Source organism: Python bivittatus, unplaced genomic scaffold (assembly GCF_059951505.1).
Source record: "Python bivittatus isolate LINGU-HERP-01145 unplaced genomic scaffold, Pbiv_v1 ctg000070_np1212, whole genome shotgun sequence".
In the NCBI taxonomy this organism is placed as follows: Eukaryota; Metazoa; Chordata; class Lepidosauria; order Squamata; family Pythonidae; genus Python; species Python bivittatus.
The window spans coordinates 27,470,605-27,490,720 of record NW_028277034.1 but is presented as its reverse complement, the minus strand read 5'-3'; the positions used below and the strand labels follow the sequence as shown (position 1 = coordinate 27,490,720).

The 20,116-nt window shown below is 34.8% G+C and overlaps 1 long non-coding RNA gene across 1 annotated transcript; it reads right to left on the bottom strand.

The window, feature by feature from the left end:
• Window positions 1-645: 645 nt before the first annotated feature.
• On the bottom strand, window positions 646-19,238 carry LOC112540927 (uncharacterized). Its single transcript, XR_003084961.2, has 4 exons — window positions 19,157-19,238; window positions 6,518-6,579; window positions 1,588-1,759; window positions 646-717 (listed from the first exon to the last, which is right to left on the bottom strand). It is a non-coding gene; the product is annotated as an uncharacterized LOC112540927 (long non-coding RNA).
• Window positions 19,239-20,116: the final 878 nt, after the last annotated feature.

The window sequence follows — 20,116 nt, the reverse complement described above, 5'->3', positions numbered from 1 at the left end:
ATTTTCAGAGAAGTTTTCTTTCTTTCTTTCTTTCTTTCTTTCTTTCTTTCTTTCTTTCTTTCTTTCTTTCTTTCTTTCTTTCTTTCTTTCAAGCTGAAATATAATTTGTCAGCAAATCACCATTCCACAGGAGGAAAACAAAAAACTACGATTGTATATGTTGCTGTTTTACCAGTACATAAAGGTGCACATACAGTAATCTTGATGCAATCTTATATATAAATCTATTTTTAAAATTACTATAGATATTTTAGTTCCATTATTAATTTCAGAACTGCTCCTGATGAATCAAATTTAGTAGCATTAGAATGCAGTGCTTGCTTAACAGCAACCTTGAGCATTACCTATTTCTAGAATCTTCAGCAGGAATTTTAAAGTAATATAATTTAAGCTGTTACAAGCATAATATTCATAAATCCATGAGTACTAATTGACACCATTAAAATATGCCACTGTGTTAAAGATCTGACCAAAGGAACACAATAGAACATCAGAACAAGCATATTATGTATAACAATCCTGCTGGTGTGAAATTACCTGAAGCATTTGAAGTCTGACAGTATGAACCTGCCAGATTTAACACTTTACATTTAAATATTCCTTACACATACTGTTCTAATCCAAAGTAAATGTAAATACAAACCGAATGGATATTTCTTCCAGAGTTGAATCATGATTGCAGGCAGTGTATCTGCACAGGACTGATTTGTTAAGATTCTGGAAACAAACACAAAAAAGAAACTGCAGAACAAATGTTTCTATTTGCTTGTAATAATAAAACAGATTTCAGCAAAGGAATGTAACTGAATATATTGGTTATGGGAATTTTCGACTGTTATATGTACCAGGTAAGAAGCTTTGAAATTTAGAAATAAAAATGTAATCACTTTCTTTTACTTCTATATTTTTTTAATGTAAAAGACCACTTTAAAACATAGTAAAATGTGCACGGAGGCTTCCCTAATCAAGCTTTATATCTGTGTTCACTTGGCTGCAGGAAAATTACTTGAATCCCTTTTCTATAGTAATTCTTTTTAGTAGCTGTACCCTGAGCTCATGTACACATGAAATTTATCCCTTGTTTCCAGAAACAGCTCTATTTACCTCTAGGCAGCCATAAGACCCAAACCATTGATACAAAATACACTTCAAGGATCAGTAAGCTTTCCTTTAAGCAGTAGCTACAGGTGATTCACTCTAGGTAAGCAATAATCTCCCCTCCTGTAGTAAAGTGCAGCCTATGTATCATGTAATGTGGTAATGACTGGTTACTGTAAAATAGATCGGTCTCCATAAGAAGGTGCACCAATGAACATGTCCGCCTGGCAAGGAATTTATTTTTCACTGTGGGGGAGTCATGCATTATCATGTTCAAGTAGTACATCTGGGATTTCCTGTTCATTTCCAACACAGGGATCTGCTGCCACGCCGTTAGAACTAATGTCATACATTCTTCTACACTTTGGCTTCGAGCTGGCATTCACTTTTTGGACAGTAAATTTACTTTCAAAATTTATCTCAAAGGAGTTTGTGTGTGTGTGTGTGTGTGTGTGTGTAATTCTCATGGGCCGAATGTGGTGTTCTTACCTAGTTGTGTAGCATAATACAGTCTGTTAACATGTCTTGTGTTGCACTGTACAATCATCTCTCCAGTGGTCTTCTATCTCCCTGACATCATGTCCTTAAATTAAATTCCAAGGAAAGGCAACTCCATCCATTGGGCCTTTTCAGATTGGAAAGTGTGGGCAGCTAGGAAGACCTTAGGGATGAAAAATTAGGCAACAGCAGATAATATCAGCAATAGCACTTCTACCTCCAAGTAGTGGAAGTAAGCGCAAGAGCACAACCATGAGAAATTTGAAATAATTTTCAACAGTTCTGAAAATGAGGTGGAAAAACAGAAGCTTCTTTCACACGCGGAAAAAAAAAATGTTGTGATTTCAGCAGCGGTACTTTGAAGTGCCACTAGACAGTCTCTCTCGCTGGGAAAACAAGCTGCATTATTATTGGTGAGACCATTTTGTAGGGTTTTTGTTGTTGTTGTTGTTTTTACCTTATATTACCATTATAAGTTCTGATGTTCAGATCCAAGTGATAACAGGGTCCCCCCCCCCCCAAGTTTTATCTGCTTGAATGTGACTGTGCAACTTAGGGCCACTAAAGCTTTTTTTTTTGCAGAACTGAGTTTCCTCATTCATTAAATACTATTTTCAATAACAAGGTCAATATAAAACAGAGGTTGTTGGACTGGATAAATCAGAGATGGTAGCGGAAAGGAAAAGTCAGCTTATAAAACAACTGGATATGGTTTTGGGGAAAAAATATGCATTAGGGAAAAAATATTATGTTTGATCAGACCCATTTGCTTCTCTTCCTCTTCCTCTTCCTTTTCTTCCTCCTCCTCCTCCATCAAAATATAATACTGTGGTCCGTTTGGTTGCTGTGTATAAGTCTTTGATCGAAACAAGTATGTAAATGAGCCAAAACTATTTTTTGAAGATAATTGAATGTTTCTTTATGGGGGCTGTTCTAAGGAAAAGGAAAAGGAAAAGGAAAAGGAAAAGGAAAAGGAAAAGGAAAAGGAAAAGGAAAAGGAAAAGGAAAAGGAAAAGGAAAAGGAAAAGGAAAAGGAAAAGGAAAAGGAAAAGATCTGTAGAATGTTATGAATGGGACTGAAGTGGAATGACTGATATTGGCATCCACCTAATTATGCCCTATAAGAATCTCACTTCCAAAGTCAAACATGGCAGATGTTGCCTCTCAGATTTTTCAGTGAAATGGAAATAGAAACCCAGCAGTGAGGACGCCTCATTTGCTTAAACAAAAAGAGCAAGCCAGTATATTTGAAATAGATTGGAGGAAAACAACAAGCTTTCAGATCAAATGAAGCAGATTTTCCAACAACATACATGTGCCCTTCAGTAACAGATCCAGCAGTTTAAGAAAGGTCTTGAATTCACCATGGTTTGTATGTAAGCCAGACTGCAAAACAAAAACAAGAGTCTGATTAAGTATCAGTTCCAATTTCCAGCTGATGTAGACCCTGGACTCTCAGTGAGAGATAAGAGCTGTGGCTGCTTGGCCACAAGTGGTTGGGTTAAGTCCAAAGCCCTGATGAAGATTTGTGGAGATCCATGAAGTTTGTAAGCACTGATGGGTTTGGATTGTGGAGATGTGCACTCAAAGTAAAAATCAAGCACCTTTGCTATTCAGGAGCTTACCAATAGTGATGGCAGGGTAGAGGAGAATGGAAGAGAAACCCTGAATATGGAAATATACTGGAATTTGAACTGGTGAAAGTTGAAATGAATGAAAAATGACACACTCAAGTATAAAACTTTATTTTTTCAGTTTGTAAATGTACTCTATTAGAGGAGAGAACTGTATTAGAAGAGAAAGCTAAGAATATGTGAATCAGATCAGCAGCAGCTGGAGGCATAAGGAGTATTCCTTATACCAGTTTGTCCCTGAGATATCCTTATTGAGCCCTTATTGAGGGAGTTTAAGGACATATCAAAAGTAATCTCCAGCCGAAAAAATTGCATTACGGAGGGCGGAGCTGGCGTCGCGGCGATACGGCGGGCGATCCTGGGCTCCCAGGATCGCAGCCGATATCTCCTTCCCCGGACGGTCCCGATGGACCTAAGCCATCCCGTAGAGATGGCGATCGCAAAGGGCACGTCCCACGGATCTCAGGGACGCCGCAAGTCCCAGATTGATCCCGGGAGAAGCTCTTGAAGCCGGCGGAGGAGAGCCAGCCAAAATGGCTGCGAAAGCCGGGACAGCTCCAAAGGAAGAAGGAAGAGAGGGGTGTCAACTGGGTGAGATGGACTTTTACTATTCAAATATTCTTAGAGAACACCTTAAGTAACTTAAAGAGATTTTTAAAAGTGAAGAAAAGTGGATTAAGCGGCAAGATTGAGCCTTATAAAAAAAGGGGGGGAAATTTTTTTTCTTTTCAACTTTCCCTTTTTAGTGGAATTGGCAAGATGTTTTTCTCTTAAAAAAATATATTTTTAACTGGATTGGCTTTTTCTTTTTAATACTCAATAACTCTTTATCTTAAGCTTTTTTTCTGACTAAGATTTCTTTATTGTTATAAGAAACTTATACTTTTTGATTTTGAAATGGGGAAAGTGGAGTTAAGAGAAAGTAAATGAAAGAAAGTTGCACTGCCATCTAGAGGCTTGACATAGTGCTTTTTTTCTTCTATTGTGACGCATGCTCAAAGACCCTGTGCTTTCTAAAAAGATAGTGGGATGTGCATGTTTATACAGGTGCCATCCGTAACTATAAACAAGAAAGTGGAGTTGAAAGCGATTTTGAAAATATCAAGATGGAAAGTTTGAGCTAGTCACAAGAGCCCTGATTAGTGGCAGTAGCTCTTCTTTCTGCTAGAAGCTCTGCTTTGCTCTTTATTCCCCCCTCAGTTGGATTTTTTTTAAAGAGACTTAGTCTTTTCCCTCTTCTTCTTTTTTTTTTTTCTCCTCTTGCTTTTTTTTTTTTTTCTTATTTTTGGCAAGAATAAAGATAAAGAATCCTTTGACTCAATGAAGGTTTATCAAGATAATAAACTATGCGAGAAACACAATGCAGAAAAAGATCTTTAAACTATTGAGGATGACTATAAAAAACTGGAAGAAGAGCTGCAGAAATTCCCGCAAAAAAAAAAAGAAAAAAAGATATTAAAGCTAAAATGGACTTAATTAAATATAAAACGGGATCAATGGAAAAGGAAGAAATAGTACAAGAAATCAGAAACATTAAACAGAATTATTGTGAGGCCTATAAACTGAGAATTAAAAGGGTTAATTAACTGATAAATGAAGAGGGACAGACTTGTTCTTGGCACTGAGGGTGAGAAAAAGATTATACAAGATTATAATGGAAAATTGTACTAAGAGAATGCACAAAAAGAAGAAGTAAAACAATATTGAAAGAAGCTACTTCAGATGTTTAAAGAAAAAACGAGGGGAATACAACAATGATGGAACTGACAGAAGCTTCAAAAAGCAGAATGTTTGAAAGGACATTTATTATTGCTTTCTTTTATTCAATAATATAGAAAAAGGAATAAACAGCTAGATATTTTGGGATATTGAATGAAAAGGGTGAACTCAAAATTATGCAAGCGCTATTTATTCAGAAATAATTCAGAAGCATTTGTCAGCTCTGGTCTTTATATTGTTTATCCTCTTCCTTTCTCCTTTGCTAGGCTGTAGGTCTAAAAAAAAAAAATGGAAAGAAATTGAGAATCTATGGGCTTGGTTCTAGATTATTCAGTGCCTTGGTGAAGTTTAAGGGTAGTTCCACTTACCCTTAAGTGTATATCATTTGTTCTTGATATATTAGCATGGAACTTTCTGTGGAATTTAATATCTGGCTTCCCGTTTTTCAGAGATGTACAAATTTTGTCAAACAGTTTCTTGATAAGTGGAGGGAGCAGAAAATGTTTTGTATTTCATCTGTGATTTTTGTTTGTGGCAAATATTTCTAACCAGCATTCTGCTAAAATTTAAAAGGAATGTGTTCATGTTCTTGTATTTTCAAAGAGTTACATATTTGATTGTTTTAAGCATCTAACGTAAGTTTTCTTTTTGTAAGAAACCTGATAAATTAGGGTCTAACATATGAACCATGTTCAGTGACCTTTTAAAGAAAATATTTCATTCTAACTATATAAAATCCAGATTATAATTTTATATATTGGCCAATATGTGACCTTTAAGTGCCATCTGGTGTTGGGTTTTACTTTCTATAGGAAATGCTGCATTCTAATAAAATAGCCTCACAGTGCAATGTAATGTCAAAAAAGAAAATAATATCTGATGCACTGGAGTTAAGAAGTCTGAAGACAAACATTTTCAAATCAAAACTTATTATAAATATCTTGTTCTATATGAATTCCAAAAGCATAAGATCTTTTTTCTTATTCTTTTTATTTTAATGACATTGTAAGAAGTATAATATATTTTATCAAATATTATTCAATATCTAATTTGTCAATATTCAAAATAAACATTCAGATTTTGAATAATTAAAATTGCCAGACTCAAGTTTTGCTTAAATACTGTCCAGTTGATATGGACTCCAAATTATGTGGACTTCTTTATGCACGTACTTGCATGTGGGAAGGCTGCATATCTATGTTGTTACATTCTTATGCTGTGGAATGTCAGTGCCTGAATTGTCAATGCAAGACCTATTGGTATAGCTCTGCTTCAGTCTTTAGGCTTGCTTCTCACATATTCATCCAATATACCCTAAGAAGGAACATTTTAAACTGAGATCTCTTTGTATTTCCAGACTGAGTCAGATATGTTCCCAAGCTTTGTTCCTACCCATAATGAACCAAAATAGGGTAAATGTGTTGTGACTTGTGCTACAACATGACAACATATGCTTCATCATTTCCCCATGCTTACACTTTACTTCTGGTATTCTAATAATGTAAAAGTAGAGATCTCTCAATACAGGAAAATAGAGGATAGAAGTTATTTACACCTTGATAACTCACCAATTTTTATAGTAGCACCAAGTCTGTTGCCTGCAACTTCCAACGGCTTTTTAAAAAATTACCTTTAGTTAATAAAAGAAAACAAAGAAAAGTAAGAAAAAAGAAAAAAAAGAAATACAATTAAAACAAAAATTATATACAGACAGGCTTATCATACAAGTTTTTGAACTTTCCACAAGAGCTTCAACAAAAAATAGCCATATTCCACTGTTAATGTCCATACATAATCTATGCCTATAAGCAACTTACTCATAAGTTGCAAGTAAAAACATCTCAATATACTGAGTAAATGGGCCCATAAATTTATCATTCCAGTGTTGAAGTACTAGTCTGTTAGCAATAAGAGGACATGAAGAATCGATTTTCATTGTCCAGTTGTTAATTTGCATGTGATAGGTTTATAGTTCAAAAGAATCTGAACTGAAAATATTAAATCTTGTCTCAGAATCAATGTAATGTCAGAGTATATAGAATTACTTCTTCCCATAATATATTTTAACTTTGCAACATCACAAAAATATATTTTAATGAAAAATTATTCTTATTTACTCAACTTTTATATACAATGCCAATGGGGTCCAAAATTCCTGAAATATGTTTTCATTGAATAAACCATAATCAAAGATCTATTAATGTTAAGATAGTTTCTCACTATTTAGACAAAAATAGAAATTTCTGATTCCTTAAAATTTGAATATAAAATTCATTTATAAATTCCAAGTATGTAAAAAGATTAGTTGCAGGTTTTTGTTTTTGTTTTTTTTGGTCTCATAGGATTTAATGACTATTTATATTAAAAGAGGTGTCACTGAAAATGAAAATGTTCCTGGTCCAAACTGAGATATCACTAAGTATTAGTTACTTATTAGGTGAAAATATTGCCCATGGGTAGCAGCAGACAAGCAGTCCTTATCCTTATTATTTATAGTAGAAAATAATCAATGGTCAGAGTTATCATCTCATAGTTCATCTAAAGACAAAATTCCAGTATCCTTCAAAAGTTTCTATATAATTATTTATTTCATCAATTTTAAGATTCGAATTACCCCATAGCATCAATTTGACATGAGAAAAATCAAATTTTCAGAAATAGTATACCACAGCTTTTGAATTGATATGATAGTAACAGGAAATATAGATAATATATTACATTTTGAACCTAAACATTTCAGTGAACTAAAATGCTATATATGGACATTCCAAAAGGCCCAGAATGGATTCTTGGTATACAGTGAAGACATTCAAAATTTGGTAGTTATTAAAAGTTATGCATAATGGTATAATTCAAGACTGAATCAGGAAAACCAAATTTACCTCTTTAATGGACAGTTGCATTTTTTTCAAAGCTACCTTAGGAACTGAGGTATCCTATAGAAATTTATGGAACAGTGTGATATATATATATATATATATATATATATATATATATATATTCTGGATATATTTATAGGAATTCTATGTTTATAGAATTCCTATAAATTTATAGGAATTCTATGTTAAATATGAAGTATCCTGAGAATTGCATTTATTCTGAGATGTTTAAAAAAAACCCAAAGGATGAGGGTAGAGTCTCCTATCTATTAATTTCCAAGGAAACCTCTTTTTACATCTTATTAATTTTAATGAAGGAATTAGACAACCCATGACCTGTTGGTCATTGTATCAGAGATATTTCCTTACCTAAACAGAGAAACAGAATGACCAAGGGCAAAAAAGCAATGGGAGTGTGAGCTACTTGTGACTTTCTGCCAGCTTCCCCAATGCCTTTGCTTTTGGGAAGCTGCCAGGAAACTTCAGAAATCTTCCTTCCTTCCTTCCTTCCTTCCTTCCTTCCTTCCTTCCTTCCTTCCTTCCTTCCTTCCTTCCTTCCTTCCTTCCTTCCTTCCTTCCTTCCTTCCTTCCTTCCTTCCTTCCTTCCTTCCTTCCTTCCTTCCTTCCTTCCTTCCTTCCTTCCTTCCCACATATAAAATAGGGTTTTGCCATTTGCCCTCCCCTCACAAGCCTCAGGAGAGCCCCAGTTAAGTCTTCTCCTCCTCCTCAGCTCACCTGCAGAACTGCCTCCACTTTGCTGGGGGGGACATGGAACAAAGGGAGCCATGGACCATGAGGAAAACTGCATTCCCACATTCCCCATTCCAGCAGGTCCCCAAGGGCCCCCTCCCTCAAGGGAGAAAGCGGGCTCACCCATTGACCACCAGCATCCTCCAGCCAGCCCTACTTTGCCAGCAGGCATCCAAATCACCCCTCATCCTTCCCTCAATGCCCACCACCATTAAGAGATCTCAAATTTGAGCCTTGGTTGAATCACCCATTGGGCCTTGCTGCCAGCTGATTGGATGCAGATGTGGCTGGAAAGAGGTTGGGGATATGCCCATTATGATCATGTGACCAGCACTGTAGTGCTGAAGCAGCCACAAATTTTTCCAAATGTCAATCCCATGGGAATAATGGGTCCTGGATTTTGGACACTTTCTGTAAATTAGCCATCTGAGATACCTTGGTTCAAAAATTGTTGCCCTATGATGCACCGTTTCACTCAGTTGAAAGTTACAGGAATGAGAGTTTTAGTAGTATATAGATATAATTTATGTAAGAATTCCTAAATAGGTTAAAAATTAAATACATATATGAAAATAAATAGAGCATATGAATAAATTACTATTTGTCTATTGGCAGAAATTCTGACCAGACCAGTTACAGAGTATCCTGCAATTCACCCAAAGGCATCAGTCAAATAATTCATAATGAGAATTAAAGTATGAGGTTGAGAAATAAACAATAAAATATCATCAGCATGTAATGCCAAACTATATTCTAATTAATTGTCAAAAAATGAATGATTTATAAACTTGCCTAAAAGAAAAAGCTAAGAGTAAAGGCTAAAGCTAAACAAATATTAAAAAATTAAGGGAGAAACTGGACATATTTGTCTGGTACCTTTGTAAAGTGGAAAGATAGATTTAAAAAGTACTCAAAATTATTTGAACATATTCAAACATGAATAACTGACATCTCTTATATATTTGATCACAGGCCAATTAGGTTTAATTTACACTTTCAACAGCTTATTAAGCCATCTGGAAGTTAGTACTTTAATGTCTCTCTATTGAATAATATGGATTTATAAACCAGATGAGTTCTGAGACATTGCAGTACTTTGAATTTAACACAAGAATGGCTAGTTCTTCAAACTACAGAAGTTACAGGTTTAGTAGTTTGTTTTAGCTCTTATTTGGAAGATTTCTTTTCTTAAAAAAAAATAGCTTTGCTAATAGTAGCAACCAACTTTTCTTTTAGGGACTGAGTGGAAATTGCACATGTGTTAATGTATACAGTATACTTCACATGTTTCTACTGGTAAAAGATATGCATGATTAAAAATAGAATTGATCAACTGCAGCTCACAAAGTATATATTGGCCCAATGCAGTGACTGTAACTTCACTTATCTGTGCTTTTAAATTTCTTTTGCAACTTTAAACACTCTCTATCGAAGCATAAAATTGAGCACTGGGTTCCTTAGAGGACTGCAATGGCATTCCATTCACCTCATGGAACCAAATGGAGATTTGCTTCAATTTCTCATCTCTTTAAAAAACCAAAATGCAAACCTATGCCTAGAATATTCTGGGCATCAAAAGTAAATTAATTCAACAATGTCACTGGTAATGTCATCAAAACTCTCTATTGGGGTGGGGGAAATCATTTCTATCCCTTCCAAAGAAAAGAAAAAGCACTGAAGCAGGTAGATCCAGAACATAGTAACTGTCACTGCTTGAGGAAATCCTGAATAAGAGACAGCTGGGAGTGATCATCTCATTTGATTGGATGATTTATCCTGCTGTGCTTCCAAAGTAGCATTGCTGTTGGAAGGAGATTCACAAGCCAGGTGGAGCTAATTATGAGAAATATTAACAATCCGGCCTTTGGGTTGTTCGAAATCTTTATTTCATTGCTGGAGCTATCAATTTTTTTTGGAAATTTGGATTGTTTCTCTCAAGTAATTGTAATTTGGCTATCAAGTGTTTTATGCTTTTGGTTTTAAAAGGACCAGGATGAAGAAAGTGTTTTTAATGAAACTGTTGAGAGTTTCATAAAATATTGGCAACTTGAACAGAGAGATTAGTGATATTGCTGGGCCTTTGTGCTTAGAATAGATGCCACCTAATTTTGTAATGCAATGTTTGAAGTCCAGCTGCATGAACTTTGAATTCTTGCATGCTTTTATAGTATCACCAGGCTGTTCTAAATGCCAGGATACATCTGTGCACAGCCTTTGGCAGGATAGTCAATTGTTCTCTTGCCTCTATTGAGAATTCAGCTGCTAAGCTCTTCTTAATTGTGAGTTCACTCAGACTTTTTAACAGTGTGCACTAAAAAGGGGAAGAAGAAAAGTTGGGCTAAGTTTTTTTTCCTCCAGCTGGAACTCTGTTTTCATCTTAGTTATTATAAAAGATGTGGAATTTTAAGAAAATTGTTCTAATACAGATTTTATTCTACTCCCATCCCATCCATTCCACTGTCACCCCTTCTTTCCTTTTCTATGTGTCATTTCTTTTACATTGTAAAAGAAACTACATTAGGCCAAGATCAAGCACAACTAGAAATATGTTCCCATTAATTTATTTGAATTCTATGTCATTGTTATGTTCATCCATAATACCTCTCTATTCTGTTTCTTCTTTAGTTCATTCAAATTTGTTTTTAAAAAATCTATACTAGTTTTTCTTTAAATATATATTTAACAATACATTTACTGTCAAATTGCATTTTTCTGACTATATTTTTCCCTAAAAGAGCAATTCTTAAACATATTTTGAATCAAAATCAGAATTCCTTATATAATGTTTGAACATAAGAGCATTCAAGGTAGTAAAAAAGGTAATGAATAACCACATTCCAATGTCCATCTTAGTCTGTGAGATATAAATCAGTCTGTACTGAAATTTGAAATACAAAGTTTCTCAATAACCTTCATGCCACACTGGACTTTTGTGTGGCAAATATTACATTCTATTAGATTCTAGTTTGTGAATAGGAAAAAAAAAAAACCCTGAAGATTTTGAAGATGACATCTCTTGGCAAGAAATCAGTGTTTTACTCCTTCATGATTTCAGATTCCCGTGTGTAAAAATATTCATGGTGGTCTTATGATGAATTATCATCTTTGAGAAACAGAAAGGCATTCAGTTTTCTTTTCCAATAATAATTATTTAATTATCCAAATATAATATATAGACATATCTAATACGTTATCTGAGTTTCAACATGTATTATGCTGTTCTATTTGTATGCTGGGCTGAGTAGAAATTGTTTATGTAATGAGTTAAGAGATATTTGTTCCTCTTCTTGCAAAGTAACTTATAGCCAAATATCCTTGCTTCAGAATTTTAAGTGGATTGGGCTTTATTTCTTTTTTTAGGATCTGATTTTTCATTAAAATTAACATTCACATATTTGAGGTTTGATGTAATTATTGGCCAGATGCTTTAGAAGTAGTAGAAAAACAAATAGAAAAGGAGTTGGATTATGTCCAATAGCATAAGAACTAATATTATAGGGGTGGATTATGTTGAAAACTATTAAAATGTAATTTTTCACAGGCAAGCATAAAGAGATTGCTTGTAAATGTGGGCAACAGTTCAATGACAAGGAAATAAATTTAACTGTACAGCAATGAATTGAGAAGAGAGTTTTATTTAAGAATAAACAGGTGGCATATAACTAAGATCAAACATATTAAAAATAATTTAAGTATTGGTTCCTCTGTTCTTTGGGAAAAAAGTACTATTATGGCATAGGAAATGATTTTTGATGAATGAGATGAAAATCCCACCGGAGTAAAATCAATCTTAGCTAGGGGCTTGTGCTATTGATTTACCTTAAGTATTATATTACTAATTTGAAAGGTTTGGGATCTGGGGAATGGGACCAAGATGTAGAAAACACCTCCATAATCTTTAATAAGATGATTTTGGTGGAAAGCTAAAAATAGCCATTTCTAGCTTTAAAGTCAGTTTCTAGCAATCACTAGAAGTTTACTATAAGAACAAAACTAGTTTTTCCATTCCTAACATGTTATAATAATAGGACTTGGTAAATCTAAATTTTGTATTTCATGGTACCTGTGACAAATAAGAACTTTCCCATGTTAACCAATCACACTAAACTGCCATGTAGGCTGCTTGCTTTTGTCTATGAGCCAAGTTTTTGCTAATTTCCTGAAGGCTAGGAGGGATGAAGCTGTTCAATGTAGTGTGATACTATTTCATTTAAGAGCAGCAACAACTGAGAAGTCATGCTTCCATAGCCCTAAAGATGGCAATCTCTCACTGAGGGGACATGTAAACAGCCCACGTTATTAGATCTTACCAGGCAGGCAGATATTATTGGGAGAAGGCAGATACTATATTCTGAACTATGTATGGGGTTTAAAATTGACAACCAGGACCTTCAATTGCACCTAGAAGGCAAATGGCAACTAGTGTAACTTTTGGAATAGAGGTGTTTCATGAGTGCTATGAAGTGTATTCATAACTACATGATTGATGGTACAGGAAGTTGCTGAGAGATCAAGCTTTACTTAAGGGTCACACTATCCATATCCAAGTCCCACCAGAGATTATCTATAAGCATAGCCAATGCTCTCTCCATGTTAAATCTGAGGTTACAATGTGGGTGAAAAGGGCCCAGATAATCTAATTGCAGCTGCAACACATGGTTCTTAAGGAGACAATGCCCCACCACCTCTTTCCAAGAGGGTAGTAATACCCCCTCCCTCAAGTACACATTCACTACCACCCTGACCCAGCTCCCCATCACTTCCATGGAAGCCTTCACCAACCAAGAAGGACAGAAATCCAGACAGTAAGTGGTTAAACTGATGCTGAGAAGGACCCTGTTCACTTGCTCCGGATTGACAGAATCAAACTCATTTCAGATAACTTCACTAGATAAAGCCTTATCCATCTTCTCTGAATCTGCCCAGCTAATATCCAAGTTCTCAGCAATGAGAAGTTTTCCTGAATTTTAGTGGAATCCGGTTCTTGCTATTCCAACAAAAGATCCTGCTTGTATAATGTTATGTTATCTTGACTTGCTACCTTAAATATTTTGTGGCTGAATAATCAGTCATATATGGGGTTTAGATAGATGGGCAGATTTATATTTTGATGTTTATGTTAAAATGTTATGGTAACTTGAGCATATAGAATTCATCCCATATGCTCAGTATAGTTCCTCAGATACTTTTGCATTCATTCATTCATTCATTCATTCATTCATTCATTCATTCATTCATTCATTCAAAAGGCATCCTATGTGCCATAATCCTGGACGGCTCACAGCAAGAGCAATAAAAAACATACAAAAAACAGTACAAAGTTGCATCCATATAAAAACAATGGTAAAAAGAAGTGTTTCTCTAATTAAGCACAAACAGTTTTGTGACCAGATTAGTCAAAAAAGTTTATTGTGAAGATTATTATAATGCTAGGTGGGAATGGCCTTAGGAGGCAGGAGGAAGAGCTAAAGACTAGACAATTATCATGCAAAAGATATCTCAGTCCACAGAAGCACAGGGGGCATTCTGCTGATATAACCTTACAATAAAGATAGAACTACTATTCATTGTTGTGCTTCTTGTGTGGACTACCTTGAAGGACTAACATCAGTCTTGCAAGTCTCAAAGTATTCTTCCCCTCCTTTCCTTTTACACACTGGAAAACTAGGGTGGGTCCCCCCTGAAACACTTGGCTTCCCACGCCCCTTCTGCTTCTGTGGACTGAGATACCTTTTGCACAATGGCTGTCTGGTCTGTGGCTCTTCTTCCAGTCTCCCAAGGTCATTCCCACTTACCATTATGATTATTGAGCATAGCGTGTGAAGCAACATAGATAACATATACACTTTGGAGAAGCTATGTTAAGAGGAAATAAAATAGTAGATTATGATATGCTAAGTCAGTCCTGAATTATTCTGGAATTACTTTTAATAGCTTTTCAACTAATACTGTTTTAATAAAAAGGTATATCCCCTGAAATCCACATGGCTCCATTCACATGTAATGTAAAGCAATACTGTGGTTGTATGAAGCTTATTGGTAGCTTATTCAAAACCATGTTTAAGCAAACCATCACTAGTTATCATGTGTTGCACCCCTTCCCCCCCCTTTTTTTCCAGGCTTTTCTGAGGTCTGAAAAAAATGTATAAGCATCATCTTGAAAATGCATAGATGATACTTTTGAAGTCTAACCTTGATGAATAAAAAACTGGTTCAAAGCCTACATATTCTTTCTTTTTTATATATATAGTAATTTTATGAAAAATTACAATTACAAAGATAAAAACTAATACAAACGAAAGAAATTAAAAAAAAAGAAAAGAGATACAATAGAAAGCACAGAAAAGAAAAAAATAGAAAAATAGAAAAGAAAGAAAAAATAAGAATATAGTAAAGGAAAAGAAAAGAAATATATAAAGAAATGTCTTCCCCCTGCATCATAATTATAAACAATTTTAGTAACTTGTCACCTTCTCTTAAAATACAACAAATGATCTCTTCCTATATCCCATTTCTTATCCATAAACAGATCCTTAAAGCCTTATTATTTCAGTTCTGATCAGCAAAAGTCCATTAAGGGTTACCAGAAATAATAACCTGCATTGCACGGTTCCCAATAAAAGCAACTCCCCTTGACACCATTGTAGATTCAAAGGAAAGTTAGTTTATTAAGGACTGGTATACAGGTAGAGAGCATTGCTGAAACTGAAACCCATGTGTGCCAAAAACTACATTTAACCTTTTTCCACCTGTACCTCCCCCCTTTCTCTTACTCAGGTTGTCTCATGCCTGTCACTTATGATCTCTTGGTCTCACACGGAGAACTAGATAACAGTCCATCTGCGCCTAACAGCTTTTCCCCCACCCTCCTTAGCATTGTAATGGCAGAAATGAAGCAAGCAAGCTAGCAGGGAGGTTGTTTGATTGCGGAGGTTCTGACAGATAACAACATATCTATTTTAACTTCAGTCAAATAAACTAACTTTATGTTCCTTCCTTTTACTTTTAACAACCTTGATCTTTTGTCCCTTCAAATAATGTCTTGATTTTTTTCTTTTTCTTTTCTTTTCTTTTTTCTTTTGTCCCTTCCCACAAAATTCTTCAAAGCTTTAACAAGCCTCTTTTGTAAATCCAATATAGGAAAATTATCCAGGTCACTCCCTTGATTTGTTATTTGTTGGTATCTTTTAAATATTAAGACATCAGCTGGTTTCTTTTGTATGTCCCATGTAGCATCTATTCCCTTAACATTCTTGTAGCCTGTCATTTTTAAATCCACTTTTAGAACAGTCTCAATCTTGTCAGCTAAAACTTGTTCCTCTTTCATAACATCTTTTAAACACTATCTAGCTATAGAGGCAGACACTCTTAAAATTAACTTCTGGGTCCATTGTTCAAAACTATCTTTCAATATGTCTGTGACTGAATGTATTTCCGAGAAGGAGAGAGATGTGGGAGATCAAGGCTATCAGGAAGGAGGGGGCTGCATTCCAGCAGGTAAAAGGAGACAAAAGACAATCCAGCCTGCAAGAGGAGCGTAGGAAGAGTAAGAGATTCAGGGTAGTCACTCCCTAGAATTCCCCAGGGTATATCTACTAATTGCTGTAGTATAGATTTAGTTTGGCAAGATTCTGTCTTTAAGGTGTAAGCAAATAAAGGAACTGTACTAGACTGGACCGTTTCATCACTGTTCTTGTGCTGGACCTGACAATGTCCAATGTTAAAATATTTTGCTTCATTCTGTATTAGTAAGTCAGATTTAAGTGTTCTTCTCTTTAATTGTAATATTTAGTTCTTTCTTGTTCCTTCTAGTGTTCAACCTTCAAAGTCTCATCCTATCTTTTTTTTTTTTCTTTTTAAGAGAAGTCAAAACAAAAGCATGTTCCCATGGGAAGGATTCTTACAATTAATTCCAAAATCTTATTTCAAATCCATCTGGACCCTTAGTCCATTTGTAACTTTCCAAAATCCAAGTTCTAATAACTTTTTGCTGTTTATTAAAAAACAAAAAAACCAAATCCTTGAACTTAAAGTCATAAGGATTGAAGGAAGCTCATCAGTGCTGCAAAACCTAAAAGGTTCCTAATAGCTAAAAAGCAGTTTACAAGCAATTTATGAAAGTGATTAGAAAAGGAAATATGCAAACCTAGTGTCCTTTTGAAGGTGCCAACTATGGTTTGAGCATGATGGCTATTCCCTCATCTCCCAATGCTCTAAACCTGCCAGAGACTGTTCCGAGGAGCAATTGTCTGGACCACTTGTGGGTGATTTCAAGTCCTCTCCTTCTCCAGAAAGGAAGTATGAAAAGCTAGTCTATTCACCAGCTCTTTCTTCCACCACAGTTGTCAGTTCTCTTTTTAGTAAGGCTGTCTTCAGTTTGCCATTTCTTCCCTGGAAGCTACATATACTTTCTCACCAATTCATCTTAAAGTATCATACTTTACTTGGGCTGCCAGTAACAAATGGATAATTGTAGATGACAGCAAAAAGAAAGAGGTTTCTGTACCTCTTTGCTGCCATATTATGACCATCCCAATTTTTAGAACCCAGACCTGGTAATCCAACATTTTAAGTTCTCATCACTATATTGAGAGAATAATAGACTTTACTATGTTGAAAATGTATTGACTCTTGCTGTAAAGAATAACATTCAACTCCATGTTTTATTTGTTTGTTTGTTTGGGGTTTTTTTTATCCCCCAGTAGTTCTAACAAAGCTGATTTTGGAATAGCTTCAACATAGGTTTTATTAAAAACTCAGACACCTCTTCTAAAATATCTTTGCCATTCTGAGTTCCTCCAGTGTTTAAGCCTCTCATTTCTGACCATTGGCTGGAGCAGAAAACTCTTAGAGGAAACCAGATTGTGAAAACTACTTTAGACCAGCATCAGATATCTAATGGACTATTTATTTATATGGCATTATTACAAATAGTTTAAAACACCCCTAAGATCTCTCATCAGTAGAGCGCTCCACATATTGCTCTGAAATGCTATTAAAGTAAAAATGTATTTACTTTCATACAAGGAACATCCTGTAAAAGTCTGCTAGGTATTCACAATGCTAGATTGCAGAATGGAGTACTTGGCTGAAGATGCTAAGCTTCCCAAAAATATATATGAAAGCTTCTATGGGCATTATTAAGTAACCTTGAAGTACATTTTATCCAAGAATCAGTCATCACTTATTAATATAAATGCATACACATTGGAAAAATAAAGTTGCTGCTTACTTAAGTGACCAATATAATGCTTTATTTTCTTTCCATGGCATTTCCATTTAATAATGATACTGTACTGAAGTTGCCATTTCAGTGGACAATCAGTAGAAATTTTCCTCCATTAGGCATTTCTATTATACATTTCTATAATAGCACTTTCTTAGTGGGAATGGTATAATTAATTTTTTCATTGTATTTTACAGATATAGGAGTATGTCACTTAGTAAAACTTCACTTACTGTATCACCACAACAAATGAAAAACAAGGTGTATCATATAAGATAATGGAAAAAGAAAGTACAATTCTATTTCAAATTAAATAAATGTTTTCTTCCACAGCATGAGGAACATCAAACAACTGCCAAATTCACTAGGGCTTCCTGGTTTTGTTACCGGCCTAAGTCTGCAGAGGAAGACGACTATCTTAATAGATTTTATCCAAGGCTTTTGTTTGTGACAAAAATGTCACAAACATAAAGAAATTAGTAATCTGAGCTTTGTAACCTTATTTATTTGTTTGTTTATTTATTTATCTATTTTATATGCTGCCCATCTCCCCCAGAAGGTGACTCTGGACAGCTTACAATTAAAAAGCAAGACAATAAAAACAATAAAAATATAAATATCCCCCAATTAAAATCACAAGTAACAATTCTATTAAAGCCAGCTAAAAGCTATAATTTCGTTTTTATCTTTTCTTCTTTCTTTTTTTCAGTATCCGTTTATGTTCTTACCTTGCTTGAGCATTCTACAATAAAAGGCAAGATATATATCCTTTTTGAGATCGTTTCTAATCAAAATATGTGATTAAAATATTATAAATAAAATATTTTCTTTTTTAAAAATGAATATACATGCATAATGCCTTTGCAATACTACACATACTTCTTTCAGGTCAATATAACTTTGAAAGACTTCTAATGTATGCAGTGGCTTGTATTATACAATAAGCTAATGAAAGTTTGCTGGGTTTACAGCCAATAAATAGACATATACATAAATTTTGGCCCTATTAACAAATACACAACCCTATTTGTTAAGGTGGGCAATCTGTGAAACAGCCCCTCTGAAGGCCACCCAAGTATCTTAGATGACAATTACTACATCTCACCCCTGTCCTGGGTCTTGGCTGATGCCATACTCAAAACTCAGTTGGGCAAAATTTCTGAGAGGGGTAACCCCCCCCCCCCCAAATCTCAGTAATAAATGCCAGGTCAGGGGATTTCTGGGGGAAGTATGCCAAACTGAAGATAGCTCTACAGAAGTGGAGCAGACAACAGTGGCAAAGATCAAGGAAATGGTGAGAAGACTGGTTCCTTGAAACCTCTCCAGATAAAGAGAGAAAGGAGTTCACCTACATGTGCTCCAGATAACTGGTCTTCATGAGGAAACCTCAGGATAGTGGTTTTCCACTGGTGCTAGGAGGCAACAGGATTAGCCATCTTGTTTGCAAATGCAGCAGAGACATTTAAAGGACACTAAGTTCACAAAACTCACTTTCTAATCAGTTTTGGAAATTACTCATTAACTTCTTCTAAGCTATTAGAGATCTTTGGACCACAACTCTGAAAATGCCCAGTGAATCCTCCTTCAATCCTGAATGAAATAAAATATTAATCATAAACTTAAGAACTTAAAAAAATCTGAAATAAACAGCAAAAAGCTAAATAAAATTTTGATCTTATAAATTTATAAATGGTCCAGAAAAATTGCAATATTGAAACCTTTATAATAAGATTTTGGAATTCATTATAAAGAACAAAGAGCTTCTCATGGAAAATAGAGACAAAGATAAACACTGTCATGATTTCAAAAGCTGGACACTAGAGCAAGGTTTTTAGGTAGAGGAAAGATTTACAAACCTGCAAAATGTAAACATTCTAACAAAGAAAATACTGAAGGAGACTTTTGAAGAATGGAATGAGAAAATAGTAGCCACAAGTTCAACAATGTCAGTAATGATGTCTGCTTCTCTGGATAGACTATGTTCAAAAGATGTTATTGAAGAAATGATAGAACAAATTTTATCTGACAAGATAGAGATGGTATTGAAAGTGGATTTATAACTGACAGGCCAAAAGAATGGCTTAGAAAAGAATGTTTCACTAGATCTACAAAAGAAATTGGCTGGGGCTCTAAAATTTAAAAGGGAAATACAAATGACAAATCAAAAGAGTGACCTGGATATTTTTTTTCCTACTGGATCTACAGAAGAGGCTTGTTAAAGCCTTGAAGAACTCTTTGTGATAGGACAAAGAAGAAATGAAGACAAATCATATCCAATGACATCATTTGAATGAACTAAAGATTAAGGTGGT